Below are 26245 nucleotides of genomic sequence, written 5' to 3' on the forward strand. Positions count from 1 at the left end.
GGGAGGGCAGGGCGAGGGGGGAGGGGCAGGGCGAGGGGGGGAGGGCAGGGCGAGGGGGGAGGGGCAGGGCGAGGGGGGAGGGGCAGGGCGAGGGGGGAGGGGCAGGGCGAGGGGGGAGGGGCAGGGCGAGAGGGGGGAGGGGCAGGGCGAGGGGGAGGGGCAGGGCGAGGGGGGAGGGGCAGGGCGAGGGGGAGGGCAGGGCGAGGGGGGAGGGGCAGGGCGAGGGGGAGGGGGGCAGGGCGAGGGGGAGGGCCAGGGCGAGGGGGGAGGGGCAGGGCGAGGGGGGAGGGGCAGGGCGAGGGGGGAGGGGCAGGGCGAGGGGGGAGGGGCAGGGCGAGGGGGGAGGGGCAGGGCGAGGGGGGAGGGGCAGGGCGAGGGGGGAGGGGCAGGGCGAGGGGGGAGGGGCAGGGCGAGGGGGGAGGGGCAGGGCGAGGGGGGAGGGGCAGGGCGAGGGGGGAGGGGCAGGGCGAGGGGGGAGGGGCAGGGCGAGGGGGGAGGGGCAGGGCGAGGGGGGAGGGGCAGGGCGAGGGGGGAGGGGCAGGGCGAGGGGGGAGGGGCAGGGCGAGGGGGGAGGGGCAGGGCGAGGGGGGAGGGGCAGGGCGAGGGGAGAGGGGCAGGGCGAGGGGGAGGGGCAGGGGCGAGGGGGGAGGGGCAGGGCGAGGGGGAGGGGCAGGGCGAGGGGGGAGGGCAGGGCGAGGGGGGAGGGCAGGGCGAGGGGGGAGGGGCAGGGCGAGGGGGAGGGGCAGGGCGAGGGGGAGGGGCAGGGCGAGGGGGAGGGGCAGGGCGAGGGGGAGGGGCAGGGCGAGGGGGAGGGGCGAGGGGCAGAGCGAGGGGGAGGGGCAGGGCGAGGGGGGAGGGGCAGGGCGAGGGGGGAGGGGCAGGGCGAGAGGGGAGGGGCAGGGCGAGAGGGGGAGGGGCAGGGCGAGAGGGGGAGGGGCAGGGCGAGAGGGGGAGGGGCAGGGCGAGAGGGGGGAAGAGGCAGGGCGAGATGGGGAGGGGCAGGGCGAGAGGGGGGAAGAGGCAGGGCGAGAGGGGGAAGAGGCAGGGCGAGAGGGGGGAAGAGGCAGGGCGAGAGGGGGGAAGAGGCAGGGCGAGAGGGGGGAAGAGGCAGGGCGAGAGGGGGGGAAGAGGCAGGGCGAGAGGGGGGGAAGAGGCAGGGCGAGAGGGGGGAAGAGGCAGGGCGAGGGGAGGGGGGGGAAGAGGCAGGGCGAGGGGGGGGGAAGAGGCAGGGCGAGGGGGGGGGGAAGAGGCAGGGCGAGGGGGGGGAAGAGGCAGGGCGAGAGGGGGGAGGGGCAGGGCGAGAGGGGGGAGGGGCAGGGCGAGAGGGAGAGGGGCAGGTCGAGGGGTGGAGAGGCAGGGCGAGAGGGGGAGGGGCAGGTCAAGAGGGGGAGGGGCAGTGCGAGAGGGGGGAGGGGCAGGACGAGGGGGAGGGGCAGGGCGAGTGGGGAGGGGCAGGGCGAGTGGGGTGGGGCAGGGCGAGTGGGGTGGGGCAGGGCGAGAGGCGGGAGGCAGAGGGAGAGAGACAGAGCGAGAGAGAGAGACAACGCATGAGGAATTCATTTATGGGATGTGTGTGTCGCTGGTTAGGGAAGCATTTATTGCCCATCCCTAGTTGCCCTTAAGAAGGGTGAGTTGCCTTCTTGAACCGCTGCTGTCCCGGAGGTGTAGGTACTCCTACAGTGCTGTTAGGGAGGGAGTTCCAGGATGTTGCTGCAGTGATCTGTATATCTGCTGGCATGTGAAGGGTTAACATCTGTATCATCGTGTTAGACAACCACTAGATGGCAGCACTAGATTCATTATATAAACTGAACCTGGAGGATCTTCCCTCTCTTCAAACTCGGAGTGACCAGAGAGCAGAGTGTTAGAGTGTTAGCTTCGTTGGCATGTGTAGTTAAACATAGTTAATACTTCTTCTGATTTACTTGATCATCAGTTATAGTTGGAGAGTGAACAAACTCATTAGTTATGTTCGTTATTCATAAAATGTTATTTGCTTTCAATTGAAGACTGATAGTTTCATTGAGCTACAGACCATTCTGGGAGTAAGCAAAGAATAACTATGTTTTAGCATCACGTAATATAACAGTTGCCCCAGCGACATAGAACATAGAACATAACAGCGCAGTACAGGCCCTTCGGCCCACGATGTTGTACCGACCTGTGAAACCCCACTAAAGCCCATCTACACTATTCCCCTATCGTCCATATGCCTATCCAATGACCATTTGAATGCGTTTAGTATTGGCAAGTCCACTACTGTTGCAGGCAGGGCATTCCACGCCCTTACTACTCTCCGAGTAAAGAACCTACCTCTGATATCTGTTCTGTATCTATCTCCCCTCAATTTAAAGCTATGTCCCCTCGTGCTGGACATCACCATCCGTGGAAAGAGGCTCACGATGTCCACCCTATCTAATCCTCTGATCATCTTGTATGCCTCAATTAAGTCCCCTCTTGACCTTCTTCTCTCTAACGAAAACAGCCTCAAGTCCTGCAGCCTCTCCTCATATGATCTTCCCTCCATACCAGGCAACATTCTTGTAAATCTCCTCTGTACCCTTTCCAATGCTTCCACATCCTTCCTATAATATGGCGACCAGAACTGCACACAATACTCCAAATGTGGCTGCACCAGAGATTTGTACACCTGCAACTTGACCTCATGGCTCCGAAACTCAATTCCTCTACCAATAAAAGCTAACAACCCTCTCAACTTGGGTGGCAACTTTCAGGGATCTATGGACATGGACACCGATATCTCTCTGCTCGTCCACACTACCAAGAATCTTACCATTAGCCCAGTACTCTGCCTTCCTGTTATTCCTTCCAAAATGAATCACCTCACACTTTTCTGCATTAAACTCCATTTGCCACCTGTCAGCCCAGCTCTGCAGCTTATCTATGTCCCTCTGTAACTTGTAACATCCTTCTGCACTGTCCACCGACTTTAGTGTCATCTGAAAATTTACTCACCCATCCTTCTACGCCCTCCTCCAGGTCATTTATAAAAATGACAAACACAACGGCCCCAAAACAGATCCTTGTGGCACACCACTAGTAACTGGACACCAGTCAGAGCATTTCCCATCAACCACCACTCTTTGTCTTCTATCAGCTAGCCAATTTCTGATCCAAACTGCTAAATCACCCTGAATCCCATGCCTCTGTATTTTCTGCAATAGCCTACCGTGGGGAACCTTATCAAATGCTTTACTGAAATCCATATACACCACATCAACTGCTTTACCCTCATCCACCTGTTTGGTCACCTTCGGTTAGTCTTACTTCAGTGGGTTAGTCTTACTTTGATGGTAGGCAAAGTAATGGAAAGGGTACTGAGGGATAGGATTTCTGAGCATCTGGAAAGGCATTGCTTGATTAAGGATAGTCAGCACGGACTTTTGAGGGGTAGGTCTTGCCTTACAGGTCTTATTGACTTCTTTGAGGAGGTGACCAAGCATGTGGATGAAGGTAAAGCAGTGGATGTAGTGTACATGGATTTTAGTAAGGCATTTGATAAGGTTCCCCAAGGTAGGCTTATGCAGAAAGTAAGGAGGCATGGGATAGTGGGAAATTTGGCCAGTTGGATAACAAACTGGCTAACCGATAGAAGACAGAGAGTGGTGGTGGATGGCAAATATTCAGCCTGGAGCCCAGTTATCAGTGGCGTACCGCAGGGATCAGTTCTGGGTCCTCTGCTGTTTGTGATTTTCATTAACGACTTGGATGAGGGAGTTGAAGGGTGGGTCAGTAAATTTGCAGATGATACGAAGATTGGTAGAGCTGTGGATAATGAGGAGGGCTGTTGTCGGCTTCAAAGAGACATAGATAGAATGCAGAGCTGGGCTGAGAAGTGACGGATGGGGTTTAACCCTGACAAGTGTGAGGTTGTCCATTTTGGAAGGACAAATATGAATGCGGAATACAGGGTTAATGGTAGGGTTCTTGGCAATGTGGAGGAGCAGAGAGATCTTGGGGTCTATGTTCATAGATCTTTGAAAGTTGCTACTCAAGTGGATAGAGCTGTGAAGAAGGCCTATGGTGTGTAGCATTCATTAGCAGAGGGATTAAATTTAAGAGCCGTGAGGTGATGATGCAGCTGTACAAAACCTTGGTCAGGCCACATTTGGAGTACTTAGATACTTAGAACAGTACAGCACAGAACAGGCCCTTCGGCCCTCAATGTTGTGCCGCGCAATGATCACCCTACTCAAACCCACGTATCCACCCTATACCCGTAACCCCCCCCTTAACCTTACTGTGTGCAGTTCTGGTCACCTCATTTTAAGAAGGATGTGGAAGCTTTGGAAAAGGTGCAAAGGAGATTTACCAGGATGTTGCCTGGAATGGAGAGTAGGTCATACGAGGAAAGGTCGAGGGTGCTAGGCCTTTTCTACTAGAACGGAGAAGGACGAGGGGCGACTTGATAGAGGTTTATAAGATGATCAGGGGAATAGATAGAGTAGACAGTCAGAGACTTTTTCCCCGGGTGGAACACACCATTACAAGGGGACATAAATTTAAGATAAATGGTGGAAGATATAGAGGGGATGTCAGAGGTAGGTTCTTTACCCAGAGAGTAGTGGGGGCATGGAATGCACTGCCTATGGATGTAGTTGAGTCGGAAAAGTTAGGGACCTTCAAGCGGCTATTGGATAGGTACATGGATTAGGGTAGAATAATGGAGTGTAGGTTAACTTCTTAAGGGCAGCACGGTAGCATTGTGGATAGCACAATTGCTTCACAGCTCCAGGGTCCCAAGTTCGATTTCGACTTGGGTCGCTGTCTGTGTGGAGTCTGCACATCCTCCCCGTGACTGCGTGGGTTTCCTCCGGGTACTCCGGTTTCCTCCCACAGTCCAAAGATGTGCAGGTTGGGTGGATTGGCCATGAAAAATTGTCCAAAATTCTATGATTAACCTAGGACAAAAGTTCGGCGCAACATTGTGGGCCGAAGGGCCTGTTCTGTGCTGTATTTCTCTATCTATCTATTCTCGAAGAACTCAATGAGGTTTGTGAAGCACGACCTACCCTTCACAAAACCATGTTGCAATCAAATTATTCCTTTCCAGATGATTACACATCTATCTCTTATAAACCTTTCCAAGACTTTTCCCACAACAGAAGTAAGGCTCACTGGTCTATAGTTACTGGGGTTATCTCTACTCCCCTTCTTGTACAAGGGGAAACATTTGCTATCCTCCAGTCCTCTGGCACTATTCCTGTAGACAAAGATGACTTAAAGATCAAAGCCAAAGGCTCAGCAATCTCCTCCCTAGCTTCCCAGAGAATCCTTATATAAATCCCATCCGGCCCAGGGGACTCATCTATTTTCACACTTTCCAGAATCGCTAACACCTCCTCCTTATGAACCTCATGCCCTTCTAGTCTAGTAGCCTGTATCTCAGTATTCTCCTCAACAACTTTGTCTTTTTCCTGTGTGAATACGGACGAAAAATACTCATTTAGCACCTCTCCTATCTCCTCGGACTCTACGCACAACTTCCCACTACTGTCCTTGACTGGCCCTACTCTTACCTTAGTCATTCTTTTATTCCTGACATACCTATAGAAAGCTTTAGGGTTATCCTTGATCCTACCTGCCAAAGACTTCTCATGTCCTCGCTTGGCTCTTCTTAGCTCTCTCTTTAGAGCCTTCCTAGCTAACTTGTAACTCTCAAGCGACCCAACTGAACCATCACGTCTCATCTTCACACAAGCCTCCTTCTTCCTCTTGACAAGTGTTTCAACTGCTTTAGTAACCCATGGTTCCCTCACTCGACCACTTCCTCCCTGCCTAACAGGTACATACTTATCAAGGACACGCAGTAGCTGTTCCTTGAACATGCTCCACATTTCCATTGTGCCCATCCCCTACAGTTTTCCTCTCCAGCCGATGCCTCATCGCATCATAATTGCCTTTCCCCCAGCAATAACTCTTGCCCTGCGGTTTATACCTATCCCTTTCCATCGCTAAAGTAAACGTAATCGAATTGTGGTCACTATCACCAAAATGCTCACCTACCTCCAAATCTAACACCTGCCCTGGGTCATTACCCAGTACCAAATCCAATACAGCCTCGCCTCTTGTTGGCCTATCTACATACTGCATCAGGAAACCCTCCTGCACACATTGGACAAAAACGGACCCATCTAAAGTACTCGAACTATAGTGTTTCCAGTCAATATTTGGAAAGTTAAAGTCCCCCATAACAACTACCCTGTTACTTTCGCTCCTATCCAGAATCATCTTTGCAATCCTTTCCTCTACATCTCTGGAACTTTTCGGAGGCCTATAGAAAAGCCCTAACAGGGTGACCTCTCCTTTCCTGTTTCTTAACTCAGCCCATACTACCTCAGTATTTGAGTCCTCATCAAATGTCCTCTCAGCCACCGTAATACTGTCCTTGACTAACAATGCCACCCCTCCCCCTCTTTTACCACCTTCCCTGAACTTACTGAAATATCTAAACCCCGGCACCTGCAACAACCATTCCTCGCCCTGCTCTATCCATGTCTCCGAAATGGCCACAACATCGAAGTCCCAGGTACCAACCCATGCCGCAAGCTCACCCACCTTATTCCAGATGCTCCTGGCATTGAAGTAGACGCACTTTAAACCACCTTCCTTCCTGCCGGTACACTCCTGCAACTTTGAAACCTTACTCATGACCTCACTACTCTCAGCTTCTTGTGTACTGGAGCTACAATTCAGGTTCCCAATCCCCTGCTGAACTAGTTTAAACCCTCCCGAAGAGCATTAGCAAACCTCCCCCTGAGGATATTAGTACCCCTCTGGTCCAGGTGTAGACCATCCCGTTTGTAGAGGTCCCACCTACCCCAGAATGAGCCCCAATTGTCCAGGAATCTGAAACCCTCCCTCCTGCACCATCCTGCAGCCACGTGTTCAACTGCTCTCTCTCCCTATTCCTCGGCTCGCTAGCACGTGGCACGGGTAATAACCCAGAGATAATAACTCTGTTTATTCTAGCTCTAAGTTTCCACCCTAGCTCCCCGAATTTGTGCCTTACATCCCTATCCCTTTTCCTACCTATGTTGTTGGCACCTATGTGGACCATGACTTGGGGCTGCTCCCCCTCCCCCTTAAGGATCCCGAAAACACGATCTGAGACAGTGAAGGAACAGCGATATATTTCCAAGTCAGGGTAGTGAGTGACTTGGAGGGGAACCTCCAGGTGGTGGGGTTCCCAGGTATCTGTACTTCTAGATGGTAGTGGTCATGGGTTTGGAAAGTGCTGACTAAGGAACCTTGGTGAGACACTGCAGTGCATCTTAGAAAAAATAGGAGCAGGAGGAGGCCATTCAGCCCTTCAAGCCTGCTCTGCCATCCATTATGATCATGGCTGATCGTCAATAGCTTAATCCTGCTTTCCCCCATCTCCTTTGATCCCCTTCTCACTAAGTGCTGGATCTAACTGCTTCTTGAAACCATACAATGTCCACAGACTGTCCACAGACTCACCATTCTCTGGGTGAAGAAATGTCTCCTCATCTCTGTCCTAAATGGTCTACCCGGTGTCCTTAGACTATGGCCCCTGATTCTGGACACACCCACCGTCAGGAACATCCTTCCTGCATCAACCCTGTCCAGTCCTGTTGGAATTTGATAGGTTTCTAGAAGATCCCCCCTCATTCTTCAGAACTCCAGCGAATATAATCCTAACCAATTCAATCTCATACGTCAGTCCTGCCATCCCAGGAATCAATCCAGTAAACCTTTGCTGCACTCCCTTTACAGCTAGAACATCTCGGGTAAGGAGACCAAACTGCACACAATATTCCAGATGTGGCCTCACCAAGCCCTGTATAATTACAGCAAGACATCTCTGCAACTGTACGAATCCACTCGCAATGAAGGCCAACATACCATTTGCCTTCTTTACCACCTGCTGCACCTGCATGCTTACCTTCAGCGACTGGTGTACAAGGACACCCAGGTCTCGTTGCACATTCTCCTCTCCTAATTTATGGCCATCCAGATAATATTCTGCCTTCTCGTTATTGCTACCAAAGTGGATAACCTTACGTTTACCCAAATTATACAGCATCTGCCATGCATTTACCCACTCACTCAACTTGTCCAAATCACACTGAAGGATCCTCTTCACAGCTCACCCTCCCACTTAGGAGGAGTGGAAAAATCTCTCTACATCTCCATCCCACACCAGGATGGCCAGAGAGCTCTTCACTTCTTTCTCAAAAAGAGGCCCGGACAATTCCCATCCACCAACACTCTCCTCCACCTGGCTGAACTCGTTCTCTCTCTCTCTCAACAACTTCTCCTTTAACTCATCTCACTTTCTCCAAATCAAAGGTGTAGCAATGGGTACCCACATGGGTCCCAGCTACGCTTGCCTTTTTATGGGGTATGTGGAACATGCCTTGTTCCAGGCCTATCCGAGCCCCCTCCCACAACTCCTTTACCGATACATTGATGACTATTTTGGTGCCATGTCATGCTCTCACCCCGACCTGGAAAAATAATCAACTTCGCTACCAGTTTCCACCCCTCCATCACTTTCACCTGGTCTATCTCAGACACTCCCCTTCCCTTCCCTGATCTTTCTGTCTCCATTTCCAGCAATAGACTATCCATTAATATCCACTACAAGCCCACTGACTCCCACAGCTATCATGACTACAGCTCTTCACACCCTACACCCTGTAAGGACTCCATCCCTTCCTCTCAACTCCTTTGTCTTCGTCCCATTTGTTCCGATGATTCCACTTTCTAAAATGGTGCTTCAAAAATGTGTTCCTTCTTCCTCAACCCTGATTTCCCACCTACAGTTGTGGACAGGGCCCTCAACAGTGTGCGGTCCATCTCCCATGCCACTACCCTCGCTCCCTCCCCTCCCTCCCAGAACAAGGACAGAGTCCCCCTCGTTCTCACATTTCATCCCACCAGCCTCCGTATGCAAAGCATAATCCTCCGCCATTTTCGCCAACTCCAGCGTGATGTCACCACCAAATACATCTTCCCTTCACTCCCTCTGTCAGCATTCCGCAGAGATCGTTCCCTCCGAGACAATCTAGTCCACTCCTCCACCATACCCAGTACCTCTCCCATCCAGATTCACCAAAGATGGCGCCAGAGCGAGGCGACTCTCTGCAAGCTCTCCCCAACAGATCCACTTTTTACTTAACTTATACTCGTTCTAACCTTTTAAAAATTAATTCTAAAGCTCCCTATTATGTATTCTCATGTATTTTCTTGAATTCTGTTTAATTCCCTTTTCTTTCATGTACTGAATGATCTGTTGAGCTGCTTGCCAAAAAATACTTTTCACTGTACCTCGGTACACGTGACAATAAAGAAATCCAATCCAATCCAATCCATCACCCATGGCACCTTCCCATGCAAACTTTACCTCTTCCATGCTTAACATCCCAGGTCCAAGACACTCATTCCAGGTTAAGCAGCTTGTCACTTGCATCTCTTCCAATTTGGTCGACTGCATTCGCTGCTCCCAATGTGGTCTCCTCTATATCAGAGAGACCAAACGCAGACTGGATGAGCGCTTTGCTGAGCACCTTTAGTCTGTGCGCATTCAGGACCCTGATCTTCCTGTTGCTTGCCATTTTAACAAAAAGACCCTGCTCCCATGCCCACATGTCTGTTCTTGGCCTGCTGCAATGTTCCAGTGAAGCTCAACACAAACTGGAGGAACAACATCTCATCTTTCGGTTAGGCACGCTACAGCCTTCCGGCCTGAACATCGAATTTAACAACGTCAGATGATCAGCTCTACCCCATTTCGACCCATTTGTTTTCATTTCATTTTAACTGTCTTTTACCATTTCTTTCTTTCTTAATATATGTTTAACCCCCCAATCTTATCCACCTTTCCTTAACCTTTCTCCTCTTTACTTCCTCCTTCTCCTCCCCCCACATCTACAGTTCATCCTCTGATGTTAGTTTCCCTGCTGTGTGGCCTTTCACATCTTTTGTCCTCTCTGGGGACTGCCATTAGCACTCTTTCCCCTTGGTTTCTGAAAGTCCAAATACACCAATCCACTGGCTCCCCTTCATCAACTCTATTAGTTACACCCTCGAAGTATTCCTATAAATTTGTCAAGCTAGATTTCCCCTTCATTAATCCATACTGACTGTCCAATTCTGCCACTGTTTTCTAAGTGCTCGGCTATAAAATCTTGGATAATGGATTCTGGAATTTTCCCCAGTCTTAAAACCAGTCTTACTGGTTTATAATTCTTGCTTTCTCTCAACCTCCCCGTTTAAATAGTGGAGTTAGATTAGCCACCCTCCAATCTGCAGGGGCTGGTCTAGAGTCTATAGAATCCTGGAAGATGATCACCAATGCATCCACTATTTCTAGAGCCACTTCCTTCACTTCCCTGGGATTAGACCATCAGGCCCTGGGGATTTAGCAGCCTTCAATACCATCAATTTCCCCAACACTATTTCTCTACTGATATTGATCACCTTCAGCTCCTCCCTCTCACTTAACTCTCCATTCCTCAATATTTCTGGTATCTTATTTGTATTCTCCTTTGTGAAGACAGAACCAAAGTATGTGTTTAGTTGCTCAGCCATTTCTTTGTCCCCTATTATGCATTTCTCTGTTTCTGACTGTAAGGGACCTACATTTGTCTTCACCAATCTTTTTCTCTTCATGTACCTATAGAAACTTTGAGTCAGTTTTTATGTTGCCTGCAATCTTACTCTCGTACTCTATTTTCCCCTTCTTAATCAATCTCTTGGTCTTTGCTGAATTCTAAACAGCGCCCAATCCTCAGACCTATTGTTTTTCTCAGCCAATTTTTACGCTACTTCCTTGGATCGAATACCATCTCTAATTTCCTGTGCAAGCCATGGATTGGCCACCTTTCCCAGTTTACCTTTGTGCCAGACAGGAATAACAATTGTTGCAGTTCCTCCATGCGCTCCTTGAATGTTTGCCATTGCCTATCCATGTCATTCCTTTAAGTAATGTTTCCCAATCACCCATCACCAACTCATGCCTCATTTCATCGTAATTTCCTTTGTTAAGATTCAGCTCCCTAGCCTCAGAATCAACTACTTCACTCTGCATCTTGATGAAAAAGGCTATCATATTATGGTCGCTCATCCCCAAGGGGTCTAGTACAACGTGATTGCCAATGATTCCATTCTCATTACACAGTACCCAGTCTAGGATGGCCTGTTCTCTAGTTGGCTCCTCAACATATTGATTCAGAAAACCTTCCCACATACACTCCAAGAATTCCTCCTCAATGGTGTCATGGTTAATTTGATTTTCCCAATCTATATGCAGATTAAAATCACCCATAATTACAGTTGCTCCTTTATTACATGCTTCTCTAATTTCTTGTTCAATGCCATTTCGAACAATATCACTGCAGTTTGGAAGTCTACATTTGACGCCCGTGTTTTGCCCCTTGCTGTTTCTCAGCTTTACTCATACAGAATCCACATGGTTGGAGTTAATATCCTCCCTCACTATTATGTTAATTTCCTCCTTGACCAGCAATGCAACCCGACCATCTTTTCCTTTTTGTCTGTCTTTACTAAATACCGAGTACCCCGATTTCAGTTTCCATCCCTGGTCACCCTGCAACCACATCTCCGTAATCCCGACGATATCGTACCCATTCACGTCCATTTGCACGATTAGTTCACCATTTTTATTGCGAATGGAGCACCTAATAAGGCACCAAGCCTTTAAGCTCGTCTTTCTAACATTACTAGTCCCGCTCCCAATATTTTTCACTGTGGCCCTGTTTGAATCTTGCTCTTTATCTGCCATCACTTTTCCTATTCCCCTTTCTATCTTTTGTTTTTGTCCTTATTGCCTCCTTCTCGGGCTCCTTGCACAGGTTCCCATCCCCGTGCGATACTAATTAAAACTCTCCCCAACCAATAGTAAATATTCCCCCCAAAACATCAGTCCTGGTCCTGCCCAAGTGTAAGCCGTCCAGTTTGTACCGGTCCCACCTCCCGCCTCACCGGGCCCGCCTCCCGCGTCACCGGGCCCCCGCCTCCCGCCTCCCGCGTCACCGGGCCCGCCTCCCGTCACCGGGCCCGTCACCGGGCCCGCCTCCCGCGTCACCGGGCCCGCCTCCCGCCTCACCGGGCCCGCCTCCCGCCTCACCGGGCCCGCCTCCCGCGTCACCGGGCCCGCCTCCCGCGTCACCGGGCCCACCTCCCGCGTCACCGGGCCCCACCTCACCGGGCCCCGCCTCCCGTCTCACCGGGCCCCGCCTCCCGTTTGTTTTTACCTATGTCGTACCGATGTGCACCAACTGTTCTGTTCATCCTCCTGGTGTTCACCCTCCCCCTACAGAATGTCCTGTAACTGCTCGGAGACATCCTTTTTTTTTTTTTTCTTTTTTTTTTTTATAAATTTAGATTACCCAATTATTTTTTCCAATTAAGGGGCAATTTAGCGTGGCCAATCCACCTACTCTGCACATTTTTGGGTTGTGGGGGTGAAACCCACGCAGACACGGGGAGAATGTGCAAACTCCACACGGACAGTGACCCAGAGCCGGGATCGAACCTGGGACCTCAGCGCCGTGAGGCGGTTGTGCTAACCACTAGGCCACCGTGCTGCCCTTTCTCGGAGACATCCTTGATGCTAACACCAGGGAGCAATATACCATTCTGGAGTCTCGATTGTGGCCACAGGAATGCTTATCTATTCCCCTTATAATTGAATCCCCTGTAATTATTGCACTCCCACACTTTTTACTCCTCCCCTCTCCAGCAGAACCAACCGTGCTGCCACGAGTTTGGCTGTTACTGTTTTCCCCTGAGAGGCCATTCCCCTCAATAGTATCCAAAGCGGGATATCTGTTCTGCAGAGGAATGGCCATAGGAGATTCCTGCACTACCTGCCTCACTCTCTTGTTCTGCCTGGTCACCCATTCTGTTTCTGCCTGTCGATACGGAGCCTGGGGTGTTCCCACCTCTCTGTACGTACTACCCGTGACACACTCCGCCTCACGAATGTTCCGAAGTATCCCCAGCCGCCGCTCCAGCTCCGAAACCTGGGCTTCCAGGAGCTGCAGCTGGAGACACTTCCTGAACGCATGCTGGTCCCGGGCATTGGAAACGTTCCCAGCCTCCCACATGGAGCAAGAGGAGCAAATTAAGGCTTTGATATCTCCTTCATGACGTAACCCTTCAAATTAAACCTATAGATTATGTCCAATTCTCTTCTTTCCTCGTCCACATAACTAAATATTATAGCCCTTACAGATTATGAACCACAAAACGGAATTTCAAACAATAAAATAAGTGATAGACGTGGTAAAGACTTACTGACCTTACCCACTACTTACCAATCAGCTGCCTCTCTTGTAGCCTCATCTCCCAGTTCCACCCAACTCCGTGCTTCCAGGCAACTCCAAAAGCACCCTCACTCAGCCAACCAGAACTTATAGCTTGCAGATGGTACACACGGCTGCCACTGTTCATCAGTGGTGGACGGTTTGAATGTTTGTGGAACGAGAAGCAATCAAGCAGATTGCTTTATCCTGGATGGTGTCGAGCTTCTTGAATGTTGTTGGAGCTGCACTCATCCAGGCAAGTGGAGAGTATTCCATTACACTCCTGACTTGTGCCTTGTAGATGATGGACAGGCTTTGGGGAGTCAGGAGGAGAGTTACTCACCTTAGGATTCGGAGCCTTTGACCGGCCCTGTATTAATATGGCTAGTCAAGTTCAGTTTCTGATCAATGGTAGCCCCCAAGACATGGCTTGCACACAAACTGACATTTCATTGAATGAAATAACTTATATTTCTATAGGGCCTTTTACATCCTCAGAATATCCCTGAGCACTTTAGAATTCACATAAATTCACTTTCCAAAGAAACCAATTTGTATATTGCTTTAAAAAGACAAGCTGTTGAAGCTTCAAGTCTTATATTCATCAGGACAGATACAAGAATGCCAAATTTCAAAAGAAACAATAATTTATACTGCATGAGAAAAGGATGCTGATTGGTTGGCAAGTCAGTTTTGATTGGTCAAGACATTGCCATGGTAAACACACCAGTGAGCTATTTTCCCCCTGCTTTTGTTGAATTTAAAAAATGTGCGTTTGCCTGGACACGCCGGCAGAGGACAGATCGCGGTGTACGAACATATATAGCTTCTTGCAAGGCTAAGTGATCCATATCGCAAGCCCAGTAGTTGCAGTGTAATTTGGAGCACACTCTGAATTGTTCAGTAACTGCTGCCCAATCATGGAATCATATCTACCATTGGACATTATGTTTGGAGCTTTGCAAGCACAGGCTGAGCTACACTCAGTGCCCTGCCTATTGTGAACAGTCAAAGGGACGAGCTGTTTAATACGATCCACCAGTTGTTGTACGGACTATGTATCTGGCATCACACCCATTCAGAGTCCCATATGGGCAGCACTGTGGCACAGTGGTGAGCATTGTTGCCTCACAGTGCCAGGGACCAGAGTTCAAATCCAGCCTCGGGTGACTGTCTGTGGATATACCTATGGGATATACCACGCTACTCATTTCTATGGTAGGCAGAGGTCTTTTTGGCTTGACGGCGGCACTCAGTAGTGGAAAAGGCCACTCAGGGCAGCATGGCAGCACAGTGGTTAGCACAATTGCTTCACAGCTCCAGGGTCCCATGTTCGATTCCGGCTTGGGTCACTGTCTGTGCGGAGTCAGCATATCCTCCCAGTGTGTGTGTGGGTTTCCTCCGGGAGCTCCGATTTCCCCCACAGTCCAAAGATGTGCAGGTTTGGTGGATTGGCCATGATAAATTGCCCTTAGTGTTGGGTGGGGTTACTGGGTTATGGGGATAGGGTGGAGGTGTGGGCTTGTATGGGGTGCTCTTTCCAAGAGCCGGTGCAGACTCGATGGGCCGAATGGCCTCCTTCTGCACTGTAAATTCTATGATCTATGTGACTATCTAAAGTGGTAGTGCTATAGCTTCACCTGTTGCTCGAATTGAGATACCTCACCCTCCAGTTTATGCACAGCAAGCTCCCACAAACATCTGTGATAATGACCTGATAATGACTTTTAATGCTGTTGGGTCAGAGATGCATATTGGTTAATTCCCGTTCTTTTCTTTAAAATAGTGCCGTATGATCTTACCTTAGGGAGCAGTCAAGTCCTCCATTTAATGATTCACCCCAAGCCCTCCCGACTGTGCGGCACACCCTCGGCACACCTTTCATCCTAGAGAGGGACTCAAAGCTACAGGAGCATCCGCCTCGGTGGTGAGAATGTTACTCATCGAGAGCCATGGCCGACAGAGGGTTAGGGGAAATCAGACGCACCGAGCTCCAGGTTTCAAAGTCCGCCATGGGCAATTCTGCATCCGCCTGCAGGGGGCAGGCAAGGTCCTGATTTAATGTCTCCTGGAAAGCAGGCACCTCTGACAGTACAGCGCTCCTTCAGTACTACACTGTATGTCCATAATTGACAATGACGTCCACACAGCAGCTTGTGCGCCCAAAGCACTCTCTGAAATCTTTTTTTAAGATATAGAAGGATTAACAGTAGAGGCGAATCCGGGTAGGAGAATTGTAAATAGTTTAATAAACGTGTTGAAGCTATCTCCACGTCTGAACCTTCCTTTGTCAGAGTGAACATCAAGGACTCAGCTACGCCAAGAGCATAACAAGACATGGTACCAGCGAGTGACTGTTTCAATCCATATAGTTACAACTGAGCAAACAGTGACAACCAGCAACAACGCCCAGGCAAGATGATCGAGATTCCGGTTCCACAGCGGCTCTCGTGCCACGGCCGTTCGGATGTCGGGTACCATAGATTCTGACAGCACAGAAGGTGGCCATTGCCTTTGTTACAGTGTTTCCAGCATTCCTACCAGGCTCGGCATTCCAGATCATAACAACTCTGACAAAAACAAATGTTCTCACTTTCCCTGGAGCACTTTTTTGCTAATTATTTTAAGTGATACCCAAATTGCATGCAAGGTCCTGCAGCTAACAATGCAGCTAATTGGCAGATGATCTATTCTAATGGTGCCGATTGGGGGGAGGGGGGGGGGTGCCTGTTACCCAGAACACCATGAAGATCTTCCATAGAGTTCTTCAAACATAGCCAGGGAATCCTACACAATTAATTTCGGAGGGCAGCTGGGACCTGCGAACAGAGCAGCACTCCATCGGTGCTGTGTTCGTATATTGGCTGAGATTGTGTTCTCAAGTGCCTGGAGTGGGATTTGAACCCACAACCTTCTGTCCCAGGACAGAGTGTGACCACTGAATCATCAGGGAAGGACCCAATTTCACTAATGCTGCCAGGCAGGTGGGTACAGGCCTCACCCCGAAACAAACCCTTTGGTTTTAGGGCTCAAGTTACTCCAGGAGCTCTCAATGAGAGAGGGGATAATTCCCTCGGTAAAACTTTGACCTTGAAGGTCAAACTAGTTAATGGTTGGTTGACTCTACCAATCCCCAAATGCTGGCTTCATTTGTGCAGACCCATTGCACATTCTTGCAAGCTTTTTGGGTTTCACTATTTTTGTTTCCAAACCCTTTCACAGATTAATGTTGCCTAATTTAAAAAAAAAATTTTTTTTTTATAAATTTAGATTACCCAATTATTTTTTCCAATTAAGGGGACAATTTAGCGTGGCCAATCCACCTACTCTGCACATTTTTGGGTTGTGGGGGCGAAACCCACGCAGACACGGGGAGAATGTGCAAACTCCACACAGACAGTGACCCAGAGCCGGGATCGAACCTGGGACCTCAGCGCCGTGAGGCGGTTGTGCTAACCACTAGGCCACCGTGCTGCCTTAATGTTGCCTAATTAAGCAGTAGGAGATAAATCACATTGCTAAATATTTGCCCAGGCCCAGAATGCAAAAAAAATCAAACCCTGACACGAGAAAAGGTTTTCAATGCCTTTTCCACGGTCACTGGTTAATTTGTTTCAGTGAATTTCAACTGCCAGTCTTTCATTGGGGAGTATGGGTAACCCTATCACAACTGTGCTGGAAACTGGCAGCTTCACAAGCAAAACATTCGATAGTCCTTGGAAAAGTTTGGTTTGTTCCTTTGATGGTTTTTGGGGTATCTCGGACAAGGCTAGCATTTGTTGTCCATCCTTAATTGCCCCCGGGAAGGTGGTGAAGAGCTGCCCTCTGGAACTGCTGCAGTCCTTGGTACAACCGAGGGACTCGCTTGGCCATTTTAGGGGGCAGTCAAGGGTCAAGCACATTGCCGTGGGTCTGGCGTCACATGGAGGCTAGACCAGGGAGTTCTGCTGCTTTTACCCAAAGGGACATTAGGAGTGAACCAGGTGAGTTTTTAAACCACAACCGATGATAGTTTCATGGTCACTATTGCCGAATGTAGCTTTCAAATCCAGGCTAATTGAACTTGAATTCCCACTTCTTCCATGGTGGGAATTTGAAACCGTGTCCTCAGAGAATTTACCTGGGCGTCTGGATTACTAGTCTAATGACTTTGCCACACCACTGGCTCCCTCCTGGTTTAGGGAATGAGCGGTTTCAGTTACGTGGAGAATAGGGAATCTGGGGCGGAGATTCTCTGCCTCTCCATGGTGTGTTCCTTGGCAGCGGGAGGTGGCCCCCCATTCGCTGTCGGTGGGATCTTCCGGTCCCGTTGCCGCCAATGGGATTTCCTATTAAATCCACCCCACGCCGCCAGGAAACCCGTGGCAAGGGCTTGGCATCGGCGGACGATCCTACCGGCGTGAACGGCTGAAAGATCTCACCTTGGGTTATTCTCCTTAGAGCAGAGCAGGTTATGGGGAGATTTAATAGAGGCATTCATGATTGAGGTATTCTGACAGATGGGGAGGAACTAGTCTCATGGCGCGGAGGGGGGGGGGGGGGGGGGGGGGGGGGGTTGGGAACCAGGGGACATGGTTTTACCATGATTGGCCAAAAATCAAAGAGCCAGAGGAGGGGAAATTAATGCATTGCCTGAAAGGTGGTGACGGCAGATTCAATGGTGACTGTCGGTAGATACAATGGGCAAAATTGCCTTGTGTAGGGCGGCAAGGTGGCGCAGTGGTTAGCACGGCTGCCTACGACACGGAGGACCCAGGTTCGATCCCGGCTCTGGGTCACCGTCGGATTCGGAGCCCGCACATCCTCCCCATGTCCGCATGGGGGTTCACCCTCACAGACAAAGATGTGTAGGGCAGGTAAATTGGCCATGCTAAATTGCCCCTTAATTGGAAAAGAATTGGGTATTCTAAATTTATTTTGAAAAAAAAAATATGTATAATTACCTTGTGTGTTGTCTGATTCTATTCTACCATCAATGCTCAGAACCAGGGCAGCACGATGGTGCAGTGGTTAGCACTGCTGCCTACGGCGCTGAGGACCTGGGTTTGATCCCGGCCCCGGGTCACGTTCCGTGTGTGGAGTTTGCACATTCTCCACATGTCTGCGTGGGTTTCACCCCCACAACCCAAAGATGTGCGGGGTAGGTGGAATGGCCACGCTAAATTGCCCCTTAATTGGAAATGGATACCCTTAAATTTATATGTTTTTTAAATCAATGCTTAGAACCTCCTTCAAACTTGCACGGCTGACAGATGAAAGGGCTCTGTATTGAGAACACGGGGCAGGTTGTCCAACCTGGCAATTTCCATGCTTTTAGTCGTCAGTTTGTGCTGAATCCAAGTCTGCCTTCCATTGTCCAAAGGTTTTCGAAGTTACACATTATCGGCAGCTTTCCGACGTGGATCACCTCACAACCATCAAGACGTGTTGTTGTCGCCTCCTTGGAAATAAAGACTTGCATTTATTTTGCCCCTTTCATGACTTCTGCACATCCTCAATTGCTTTTCTCAGCAGCATTCCATCGTGCAGTCATCACTGTAATCTAGTTGCTCATCAGGACCCCTCTGTGGTCTCTCTGGTCAACATTCCACGTGAGCGCTGTCATTTTACTTTGCAATTGTGGTCAGTTCTTTCCAGTCAAGCTGCCACAATTACTGTGCTCCCAAACAAAAAGAAATTTTAATTGAGGGACCCCCCCCCAGCCCCAAGATCTTCTGAGAATGGGCAATGGTTCCCGAATCGGGTATTGTACCACAGAAAGTGGATCGTTCGAGTAGATTTGCCACCGTCACAAAACGGCGAAGTAACACACCCGGTTATCGGAGTGATAACCCACATTGCAAGGTGCCCTGCCACTTCCTCGGAAGGAAAAAATATAATCTAATGTAAGCAAAGTCAAAGCATTAAACTGTTCCTAATATTCCAAACAGTCAAGGAAAATCCAACGTCCAGCAAATTGTGCAAGACAAACTCAACATAGCAACAGCTGACCGTTCTGTCCCGACCATCGTTTCTAAAAACGTAATGGTGATATCCTGAGGTGGTGTATAAATAGACAACGCCAGTCTACCCCCTCGCCCCCATAAAAAAAAACCTTTCTCTCCACCAATCTCATGAGCGAAAATTTCCTTTCATCCCACGATCCCCACCATCTCGAACCTCCATTGGTTCACTACTGCACAAAAGGTCAGTCAGGGGCAGCACAGTGGGTTAGCCCTGATGCCCCACGGCGCAGAGGACCCAGGCTCGATCCCGGCTCTGGGCCACCGCCCGTGCAGAGCCCACACACCCTCTCCGTGCCCGCGTGGACCTCGCCCCACCATCCAAAAGACGGGCAGGTCCGGTGGATTGGCCAGGCCAAATCCGGCCCATCTTTTCTGTCGTGACTCATTCCTCAAGCAAATCCACTGCTCTGCTATCTGGTCCTGCATCTTCCTCTTCAATATCCCAAGGATCTAGCAACATCGAGGTAAAACTAAGTGATGAGAAAGGACTGGAATTGTTCAGTTATGAATACAGGCAACAAAGAAATAAAGCTGCTCTGCTCAGTAAGGGTCACATTAAATTACCTCTCAAACAGGAGGGAGGCAGAGCCTGCTGTAAAGCAAACTTACCAATATTAGCAGGTTTCGGACACATTTGGCAGCAAGCTTGGGGAGAGACGGTGGTGTATTTTAGTGGCAACGTCACTGAACTAGTAATCCAGAGGCCCCGGCTAATGCCCCGGGGGACAGGGGTTCAAATCCCACCACAGCAGCCAGTCTCAGTCACGGCAAGCATAAAACTATCATTGATCTTCATTAAAACTCATCTGATTCACCGGACGCCCACATCAATTTAAACATTTACTTTTAAAGCAACTTTGTACAGCGAAGGTTGTGGAATTCACCTACAAATCATAATGACTGAGACACACCAGATAAGGTTGTTGGTTTAAAAGGGGAGACAGAGAGAGAACGAGAATAGGGGATACGGAAATGGGGAGGCTGCAGAAACGAAGGGGGTAATGGGAAGGGCGATGAAGGGGCAGGGAATTAGCAGTTTCCCAGTTGTGAGACCCTCAATGAACGATCAACATGGCCAGATAGGGAAAGAAGGCGGCCATTTTGTTCCCCACAGTAGCTCTTTGTCCTCCAGACCTCAAATCCCTCCATTTTTCTCCCTACACCTTGATGTGGTCCCTGGTCAAGTAAACATTTACTAAACACTTTCTGCAGCCTCCAGCACAGTTTGTTTCAAATTCTAACAACCATCCTGTGTGAAGACATTTATTTTTAAGACGACTTTGGATTTTAAGATCATTTCCACTGGTTGTACAGCTGGGGCCTGTCTTTTTGAGCCGTTGCTGTAGGGAGGTTAAGAGGCAGCCACATTGCTGTGAGTTTGGAGTCACATGGAGGTCTGCACCAACCCTTTAATGAGCACCCCACCTCGGCCCACTCCCCTGCCCTATCCCCGTAACACCCCAGCTAACCATCTTTGGACTGAGGGAGGGAACCAGAGCAGCCGGTGGAAACCTACGCAGACACGGAGAGAAAGTGCAAACTCCACACAGAAAGTCACCCAAGGTCAAAAATGTCCCTGGGCTACGAGTGATTTAAGAGAGAGTTGGGCATTATGGCCCCGTCTCTCCAGGGAGCTGGGCAAAGATGATTTAAGAGTGAGTTAGGCATTACAACCCTGTATCTCCAGGGAGCTGGGCGACGAGTGGCTTAAGAGAAAATTGGGTATTACGGCCCTGTCTCTCCGGGGTGCTGGGCTACGAGTGATTTAAGAGAGAGTTGGACTTTACGACCCTGTGTCTCCGGGGAGCTGGCCTACGAGTGATTCAAGAGAGAGTAGGGCATTATGGCCCTGTCTTTATGAGGAGCTAGGCTACAAGTGATTTGAGAGAGATTTGGGCATTACGGCCCTGTCTCTCCGGGGTGCTGGGCTACGAGTGATTTGAGAGAGAGTTGGGAATTACGGCCCTGCTCCTCCGGAGAACTGGACAATGAGTGGTTTAGGAGAGAGTTCGGCATTACAGCCCTGTCTCTCCGGAGAGCTGGCCTCTCGAGTGATTTAACAGAGAGTTGGGCATTACGACCCCGTCTCTCCGGGGAGCTGGGCTACGAGTGGTTCAAGAGCGAGTTCGGTATTACGGCCCTGTCTCTCTAGGGAGCTGGACTACAGGTGATTTAAGAGAGAGTTGGGTATTACGGCCCAGCTTCTCCGGGGAACTGGGCAATGAGTGGCTTATCAGACAGACTGGCATTCTGAGCCTGTCTCTCCGGGGAACTGGGCTTCGAGTGATTTGAGAGAGTTGGGTATTACGACCCTGTCTCTCTGGGGAGCTGGCCTACGAGTGATTTAAAAGAGAGTTAGGCTTTCCGGCCCCGTCTCTCTGGGGTGCTGGGCTACGAGTGATTTAAGAGAGAGTTGGACTTTACGGCCCTGTCTCTCCAGGGAGCTGGCCTATGAATGATTTGAGAGAGAGAGTTGGACATTATGGCTCTGTCTCTCCGGGGAGTTGGCCGATTCTGCCCCACAGCCTCTAATATGGAACTCGCTCCTATTTCCGTTTCTCCAAATATGGGTAGCTTCAGATCGCCTGCTGTGATGAGGAATTCTAAAAAAGCTCCCAGCAACTGAAATGAATCCCTGTAAATGTGCCATCTCCTGCCATACATGCGGACACATTAGGAGCTATGGAGTCGCAAAGACAAGGAATGCACTGGGCCCAGGAATGCAAACCCCCAGAGACATCACAACCAATGGTCAACCACATTATAGATGGCAAGGTAGCCAATCCGAGTTTGAATAAACTAGCTGATCTCACCACTGCTAACCTAGCTTGGCCTGGTGCCCGTTCCTTTAAACCCTACTCAGGGTAGGGTAGCATGGCGGTTAGCATAAATGCTTCACAGCTCCAGGGTCCCAGGTTCGATTCCCGGCTGGGTCACTGTCTGTGTGGAGTCTGCACGTCCTCCCCCTGTGTGCGTGGGTTTCCTCCGGGTGCTCCGGTTTCCTCCCACAGTCCAAAGATGTGCGGGTTAGGTGGATTGGCCATGCTAAATTGCCCGTAGTGTCCTAATGAAAGTAAGGTTAAGGGGGGGTTGTTGGGTTACGGGTATAGGGTGGATATGTGGGTTTGAGTAGGGTGATCATGGCTCGGCACAACATTGAGGGCCGAAGGGCCTGTTCTGTGCTGTACTGTTCTATGTTCTATGTCCCTAATCTCTCTCAATCCAGACGAATTTAGGGAGATGTACACCGCTGATGGCAGCTCAGCATCGGACTCGAGCCCAGCGACTACCTGACTTTACCTTCCTTCAACAACAAGACCAAAAATTAAAAACTGTTCGATAAGTGCAACATTTAGTGTATGATGCAAGGCATGCATTACTGCGATACAGACACCGAGGGGATGTCCCATTAGAGAGGGCGGATGAAGCCTTGCTTTGACATCACACCCAATGATCACAATACTCAGCATTAACCTGGGTGATAGGTTCGAGTGTCTACAGCGTGGCTTCCACCCAAAACCTCCTGGCTCAGAAGGATCGAATGCGGCCGACCATTAAACTTTTTATTATGATGGCCAACATCGAAAATGCTGGAAAATACGCAGATCAGGCAGCCCCTGTGGAGAGAGAAGCGGAGTTAACTTTTCAGGTCCGTGACCCTTTGACAGAACCCAGATATTAACCTTTTCTTCCCACAAATGCTGTTTGACCGGCTGAGTACCTCTTCTGTTCTTATTTCAGTTTCCAGCATCCGCAGTATTTTATCTTTTGTATTAAGAACAACTCACCAGTATCTCTGAGCGCCGCATCTCCTATAAAATCGACAGGAGGAGGCCATTTGGCCCATCGTGCGTGTGTCAGTAAAAGCTCTCCTGCATTATATACATTGTACATCGATCCTTATTCAAAATTACTCATCAGGTTTAGGACACACTAGGTAGGGATAAAAGGTTTCCTCCCCAAAGCAATTAAGTTTTTAATTACAATCTAATCACTGCAAAATGCTAGTTTTCATTTCTAGATTTGTTTAAACTAAATTTGTTTGTTTGAGCTAAATTCCATTTCACAAACTTCCCCTGGTGGGATTTGAACCTGCATTCCCAAGAGAGATGGCATGGATATAACAAGTCGTTCAGCCTTGTCCTGTGCTTTCATAGATTCCCCACAGTGCAGAAGGAGGCCATTCAGCCCATCGAGTCTGCCTCTTTTCAAGGCCCACTCACCACAACACCACCTAATCTGCACATCTCTGGACACTAAGGGGCAATTTATCATGGCCAATCCCCCTACCCTGAACATCTTTGGACTGTGGGAGGAAACCGGAGCATCTGGAGGAAACCCACGCAGACATGAGTAGAACATGCAGACTCCACATAGACAGTGGCCCAAGGCAGAATTGAACCTGGTCCCTGGCGTGGAGGGGCAGAAGAGCACACAAGCGCATGCACACACACATGCATTTACGCACACACATGCCCAACCCCTCGCTGCATTGGATAGCTTTAGCCCGGTGTCTCATTTCTAGCAGGGTAGAATTTGGGTACTGTGATCAGCTCTGGTCTCCATGTTATAAAAAGGATAGAGGCACTGGGGAAGGTATATAAAAAAGATTCACAAGGATTATAGCAGAGCACAGAGGCTATCCTTATGAGGAAAGACTGAACAGGCGAGAGCTTTTATCTCAAGGAAGGAGATGCCGGAGGAGAGACAGGTATTTTACAACTATGAAAGGGTGTAAGAGAGCAAGCAGAGAGAAGTTCCCTCCACTTAAGGAATGTACAAAAGCTATCATAATGATATTCTCCAATACATCATAAATTTATTTATCCAGACACAACGTGGGCCTGGCCACTACAGGGAGTAGTTCAAGCAAATATTATTCAAGGAAGATAAGTACATGGGAGAAGAGAGAAATAGAAGGCTATGCTGATCGGTGCTGGTGGGATTAGATCAGGGTCAGAGGGGTGAGTGATAAATTATGGATTTATTCAGATTTTAGGTGCTAATTGAATGCATAGCTAAAGAGTGAAATTATTAAAGGGTCTTGACTGTGGAAATTTAGACATTGTTTCAGTAGTTGTTTCATATAATGAATTGATTATTGCATTTCAGTGTATTCAGTAATAAGAATCTATCAACAAATTAGTTACAGCAAGGTCTACGGCCAGCGGTGGAGTGAGAAACCTATTTTCATGAGACTGTGCACATAGACGCTGAGCTAACTTTGATGGACAGGCACCAGTCAATGTTAGGTAATGGCCAATGTTCGATTAATAAATTGTCCTGTAAGTAATAGACATCCATTTGAACAAACCAGGAGGTCTCAGCTGAGAATTAGAAGCCAATAATAGTAAATGAGGGATTAGACCATAGATAAGGATTCCCTTAAAAGTTGGATCTCGTGTCAAGGTCTCGTTCCTAAATTTCTGTCTTCCTGAATTCATGAATCATCTATTTGTTTATTTTGAAGAGATTTCTTTATGCTTTTATGTTTAAATGTTTTATGTGGCGACTAGGAGAGTTTCACAGTAACTTTATTGTAGTGTTAATGTAAGCCTACTTGTGTCATGTGAGAGTACCTTTAAGAAATGGATGTTTAAGCAATGTACCTTTAAGAAATGGAGCAGCTCATATTACTGAAGTGATGTCAGAGGGGGGAAGCTGAGCCGAGATCACTTCTGCTTTTTGTTTCAGTTTGAGAAAGCAGCTGAAAAAAGTGCCTGGCTGGTTTGCTGTGAGCTGTTTTGAAAGGAGAAAGCCAGTTTTGAGGAAAAGAGCTTGGGTGTGTCTGTGTGTTTGCAGTGAGCTGGATCTGCGGTGATCTCGGCCATGAAAGACTATCTCTGAATCATTTGGGTGATTTAAACTCAAAGTCTTTAACCTGATGTGTTTCTGTTTAAAAAGGTGTTAAATCTTTTGGGGGTTTGAAGGAACATTTTGAGGAATTATTTAGTGTTGTATTATTTTAAGTGAGGGGTGTTAAGGAATCCAATGTTTATTTAAGAAGGTTAAGTTGAATTCATGGAATAAACATTTTTTTGTGTTTAAAAACCCCCCTGTCCATAATTGTAATACCACACCTGGAGACCAAGCTGTGTGCTTCAAAAGCAACAATACATTAAAGGGAGAGATTGGTTGAGCTCCATGATACATTTTGTGGTTCTGGAAACGCCGCTCCCATAACACTTGTGACAATAAAGATTATTATTATTATGCTTTTTTGCCCTGTATTTGACCTGTTTCTGAGTTTTGATGCAGTTCTTATGCGAGTGTATTCGGTGAATAATTAGCAATAAAGTTGTATTTGCGACACCTCCAAACAACCAGACAATCGACTCTTATTAGAAGGTAAAACAAGAGTCCCAACAGTGGGAGAGACCCCAAAGACTAGCTGCATGGAGTGGTGGAGCTGAATGAGCCTATGGCTCACAAACAGACCAATGTAACTTTAGGCAGAAGGTTACCCACAATTATTGTTTGGTTATAAATTCAATGCCATCAAATAACTTCCTCGGTCTTTCTAATCACACGAGTTCCAATCAGTTTCCTTGGCTCCAGCTTAGTCAAATTTCCCCAGAGCTTCGTTGGGCACCTCACCCATTCTCCTCGTGGCCCCCATGCTGTGCCATGAATACCTCACCACATCATGGCCATGTCGGCAGGAATGGGTTTAGCATGGCATGGGGTGCACCATCCTTTTTACGTGCAAAATAAATGTAAATTCTATTCGGGAGAACTGGCATTGCTATAGCAACAAGTCTTATGTGACGGAGTGTGTACATGGTGAAGAATATGAAGGGGCAGTGCTGTTTTCGCGCCTCACTCCGAAGGAAAACATTTCAATCCTAGTTACGGCTTAACCATTTCCTTTCCACGGCTCCCCGGCACTTTCAATTCTTTCCAAGGTTCAACCCCTCTACC

At 48.9% G+C, this 26245-nt stretch overlaps 1 protein-coding gene across 1 annotated transcript in view; it reads right to left on the reverse strand.

The window, feature by feature from the left end:
- Positions 1-26245, reverse strand: part of stum (stum, mechanosensory transduction mediator homolog) — an 85330-nt gene that overhangs the window by 56198 nt on the left and 2887 nt on the right. The window lies entirely within an intron of this gene.

This window comes from Scyliorhinus canicula, chromosome 6 (genome assembly GCF_902713615.1).
Source record: "Scyliorhinus canicula chromosome 6, sScyCan1.1, whole genome shotgun sequence".
NCBI lineage: Eukaryota > Metazoa > Chordata > Chondrichthyes > Carcharhiniformes > Scyliorhinidae > Scyliorhinus > Scyliorhinus canicula.